Source organism: Pteropus medius, unplaced genomic scaffold (assembly GCF_902729225.1).
Source record: "Pteropus medius unplaced genomic scaffold, Ma_sr-lr_union100, whole genome shotgun sequence".
NCBI classification, from domain to species: Eukaryota; Metazoa; Chordata; class Mammalia; order Chiroptera; family Pteropodidae; genus Pteropus; species Pteropus medius.
The window spans coordinates 17,878,403-17,883,806 of NW_024346062.1; the positions used below are offsets into that span (position 1 = coordinate 17,878,403).

The 5,404-nt window shown below is 33.2% G+C and overlaps 1 non-coding gene across 1 annotated transcript; it reads left to right on the forward strand.

Annotated features, from left to right (window-relative positions):
* The first annotated feature begins 4,951 nt into the window (after positions 1-4,951).
* LOC120612693 (U6 spliceosomal RNA) lies at positions 4,952-5,057 on the forward strand. Its single transcript, XR_005655513.1, has one exon. It is a non-coding gene; the product is annotated as a U6 spliceosomal RNA (small nuclear RNA).
* Positions 5,058-5,404: the final 347 nt, after the last annotated feature.

Sequence of the window (5,404 nt, forward strand, 5' to 3'; positions counted from 1 at the left end):
AGGTGAGAAAGATATCTACTTGTGTCCAAGCTGGGTAAATAACCTCTGTGTCACCTCCCAGGGATCAGCACTGCACCAACCCTGTGGCTTCTCAAGCACAAGACTGGCATGAAATCTATCCCATTTGTCCCAGATGAGACTACAGACATCAAGACAGTAATCTAATGAACATGTAATCTGTGCACAAGGAAAAAGAGGTGGGTGTGTTGCCCACCTTGTTATTACTCTACACACAATGTTACCTAATGATCATAAATCTTGTTTATTTTATGTTCATACTTTTAGTGGGACGACACTGTTGACCAATCTATTCTATAATTAAAAGCACCTCTAGAAGAAGGTAACAGTTTGCTACACTTAGAAAACAAAAGTAGTTTAAAATCTGACATGACAGATTCTATTGCTAGGTGAGGGTTTTCTGCTATGGATATTCGAGTAAGCCAGTTTCCAAATTAAATAGGACTGAAAAACAAACTCACGTTGAGAGTTATTATTACCTCTTATGAAAGGAAATTTAGATTATGACTTTATTTTGCTGTTATAGTTTAAAACAGACTCCAAAAAACTACTTTAACTCAGTATCACTAAATGAAATATAAATATTAGTTGTTAAAGTACTTTCAAATCAATTTATCAAGTCTCCTTCTGCCACAGGCAAGAAGTATGTGTTGCCACAGCAAAACCTGAGGAGCTGATACATGAATTCCTTTTTACTTTTTTTCACAAATAGCCATTTTTCTGTCAGGATGACATTAAGAAGCAAAATAAACTAAAAATTTTCAAAATGGTCTAAATAGGTGTCATATAAAAGTGTAGAAACTACCCCATTCATGATAAAGAGTAATTTTCCAGATGTCAAGTTAATCATGAGCATTTTAGTAGAAACTAGAGTTTACATTCACTCCGAAAGCATATTGCTACATTTTTCTAACAGGAGTGTGCTTTGAGGACATTAAATTCATACACAGTTCTCAACAAAGTGTGCCACTGAGTGTTGAGATCATGATAACTGTCATGTGTGCTTTGGAAGTTCATCTAAAAAAAAGCAAAGTTAGACAGTCTCTCTAATCATAAGACCTTTGGAAGTTCATCTAAAAAAAAAAAAACAAAGTTAGACAGTCTCTCTAATCATAAGACCTGTGTGCAGTCATTTTTTCCTCAATCTTCTCCCAAAACTTTCAGCAATACAGGTGGTCGAACCATGACTGATGACTATAATTTTGATGCTTAGAGGTGTTTTATTTACTACTCGGCTTTCTTATTATTTGAGTCATTTAATATACTCACTGATTTTGGCTTTCCTATTTAGTAGTCTTGAAAACATACACTAGTACTATTATAATCTATTGAGGGAGGTGATAGTATAAAATAATTCTACAATTTTTTTCTTTTCTTTCTTAGATTTCTCATTTTTTTCACTTCTCTCCCTTTTCTTATCCTTCAAAACTTGTCTTCTTAAGTTATAGCTCTGAAAATTAGACTAAAGATATTGCTGCTTATGTAAAGAAGTGCATAAATAAAAAGACACAGTATATGGAAATGAAAAGATTGTTATTCTCATCCTAAAACATACCACATGGTAAAACAAAATAACTTAATAAATATCTAATGTATTCCATATTTGTCTGATATATCTTAATTTCATTTTCATAAAGATCATTATCAATGAGAATAATTGTGTTTCATCTCCCAATAGGCCCACAGAATATGATGATGATGATGATGATAATTGATGATCACTTAATGGACAGTATGTACCAGGATACTGTACTAAATGTAGTTCTCAGAATCTAGGTCGTTATGCTGTAGTAACAAATCCTGAAATATCAAGGACTTAGTACTATAAAAATTTATTTCTCATTTATGAAAAATTCAATGCAGCTAGGCAGGAATTTCCTACAATTTATTGATGTCTGCCTTCCATGGTTTCTAGGATTGCCAAGGCAGAAAAGAAAGAGAAGAGAAGAAGAAACACACTAACTGGTCAGTGCCTGGGACTAGAGGTGACACATGATATTCTCTCACATTTCCATTTACCAGAACGCAGTCTCATGGTCCTATACTAACTCTGAATTAGACCTGTGAATATTGTCATCCTGTCTGTCCAGAAAGTGAAAATGTTGAACAATTAGAATTGCCTTCACTGCATGAATAAAATGTTATCCTTTTATATCCATTCATATTCCTATTAACTTTCTTTGATGATTACTAATTGCAAGCAATCTCAGATTTTTATTCCAAAATCAGTACTACTTTCTCCAAGTGCCACCAAATGGATAAATCATAGGGTTGTTAGAAAAGTTTAAAATATAATGTGTTCACAGAAACAGAATAGCTAACTGGCCATCATTATGTGACCCAAGTACATTTAGCCCCCAATACCTGCTCTCAGCAAAGGACATTCGGAAACCTCTTTCCTGAGTGGAATGCCACCATGTCCAGAATTAGAAAGGTTATGGTGTTCACAGGTTTATCAGCCATCAGGCTTCTTCACTATTATATGGAAATATCATTTAAAAATTCTCTTTTAAAAAGCTTAAAAAGGATGGATTCAATCATCAAATTTAGGAAAGTTGCTAGATTAATCCTTATTGAGGTAAAAAAAATAACAATAAAATGAGAAAACAAAAAAATCAAAGGTCTCCCTAATTCCTGTTTTGTCTCTCATTCTTTCGCCTTGACCTCGTTTCTCTCAGACACTCTCCCTTGGCCATCTCCATAAAAGCAATTGAATGAATATCTGTCAATGACCTTCCCTTACTGTGAGAGATGAAACACAAAATCAAGCCTTTAAGCATCAAAAGAAGACTGGGTTCAAGCAGGCATGTGCCAAGCTGCTGTACCCTGAGTGCCTCACACACCTATATATCTCACTATTTTTAGTGACAACATCCAAAGTAATTTCAGCAGTTTATAAAAAACCAAATGACTTCCCATGAAATTACCATTAGAGCATTTTATGTTACCATAAAAGAGGCACTAATTACCACAGGAAGGCAGGGACAGCTTTATATTTTTCTCCCTAAGTAACATAAAACACTGTAAGCTCTATAGTTAGTATCATTTCGTCATGAGCTCTTTTTAGATTTAAATATAGACCATTTCCAATCTCATTTTGCAAAGCTCATGGTTGAAGAGTTATGAATGACATATTTACACTATAAGCATTTCTTAAAAATAGATATGCCGAATTTATTTCAGTCCCAAATCAAAAATTTGTGCTAAACTTGTGTGAAACAATCACCAGAGAGAGTTTCATATCCAAGCCTCTAATTTTCTACTTGATTCCCTATCAGCAACAATGAAGTTTTCATGCAGATGGAAAGGATTTAAACATGGCAACTTTCAATGGTAATACTATAAAAGTTGTCTTTCTCCTGTAGGCATTAAACCTGGATAGAAGAGGAGGAGAGAGTTTTATTTTATTGAATCACTACAAATTGTTGCCTTGAGATCATAGTACTTGGATAGAATAAGATCAAGTTTAAATTTTTTGAAGTATACTTTTGCTGTACTATATCTTAAAAATAAAAATTCTGTAAGGTCTTTCACATGGGAAACTTAATGAGATAAAAATGAGTACATAAACATTAACTACAACAACAGCTGAAGTACAAGGTATGTTACATCATGGGCTGAATACAATCATATTTTGAACATTGTTGTTTCTTCGCATGTTTAATCTTGCTCTAGGCAATTTCAAATCCATTTTTCTATTTCAAAGCCAACCTACAATTTGTCAAGTTGTCATATTCTATAGTCACAGAGCTGTGTTACCAGTGGGTAGGGAGTAAATACTAGTATAATAATTGTGAGAAGTTCTACACAACAAAACTTGTGTAGAAGTTCAGCAAATGCAATACAGCTGCAAGTGTAAATATATTCACATATATTTCTAACAAAGAAAAGTAACTCTGAGCTTAGAGCCACTAAGTAGCCACTTAATATAATTAGTAATGATTGACATAGGACTTGACACAGTATCCTCACTCAAAGTCCAGGAATAAAAAAAAAAAAAAAAAAAAAGAATTAAAAGAGCCTTGGTATTAAAATTTTAACTATTAGTTATAATCGTATTGTAAGGTGTAGTCTTCATAAAAGTGCGCTACCCAACTGTACTAGCCTTGAAAAGAAATGAAGTATCGAAAACAACTTGTTCCTGTTTGTTCATTAGAAAGAATCAGCATGTTGTTATTTCAAAATTTATATCTCAAATCCATTCTTCTAGTATTCCTTAAAGACATAAAATGGTGAAAAAAAAGGAATATCATGTATTCATTAAATGCCAACTACATGTCAGGCATTGTGCTCTTCACTTAAACTTCAAATATGAAATGCATTCTCCTTGCTTTTAAGGAGCATGTTTCAAGAGTAAGCATAAAAATATATACACAGTTGCAATTCAATGTAATAACTATTCCGAAGTATGTAAGAAATGTAGAAGAGCCTAAATACCTGTCTTAAAGCTTCTACTTGTCCTATCTCATAACAGCTTATTTATATTGCTTTTAAAGATGTGACTATTAACAGCAAAGAATATAACTTTCCTATGAATCGTTTGTCTTTTTGCAAACCAAGCATAAGTTTTAAACTAGGGAAGATTCAGGAAGAAAACCAAACACAGTGTCTATATCCCATTCTTTGAAATTATATCATCAATCTCTTCTATTTGGTCTGGAATTAAATCAAAATAAAAGAATTAGCAGAAATTATAAATTGAGTTTTGTAGGTCATGCACTCTATAAAATTACCTTGCAAAATAGGTATGTCGAGAAAAAAATCCAGCCTACATTCCATATGCAGAACCAGGCACCTTCATATTGGGCCCTGTCTACTGGCTTTGTCAAACTTAGGTAAAGTTTCTTCATAGACTAATGACAGTCCTGAGTTTTAGGGCCCCCGTTACTGGGCATATCATCAGAAGTCTGTCCCTGTAAAAAAAAAAAACCCAGTGCCCTCTCCTGCAGCAAATATACTAAAATTAGAACAATTCAGAGACATGAGCATGGCTCTTGTACAAAGATGACACACAAATTTGTAAAGTGTTCCATATTTATACATCCTGTGTTCATGGATTGGAAGAATTAATACTATTAAAATGGCCATACTACCTAAAGCCATCTATATAGTCAATGCAATACCCATCAAGATACCAAAGGCATTCTTTACAGAAATAAAAGAAACAATCCCAAAATTGGCATGGAACCTTAAAAGAACTCAAATAGACAAAGCAATCTTGAGAGAAAAAAAAGAAAAAAAAAAGCTAGAAATATCAAACTTCCTGATTTAAAACTATAGTACAAAGCTATAATAAAATAGTATGGTATTGAAACAAAAAAAATAAACATGTAGACCACTGGAGCAGAATAGAGAGCCCAGAATTAAATCCTAGCATATACAGTCA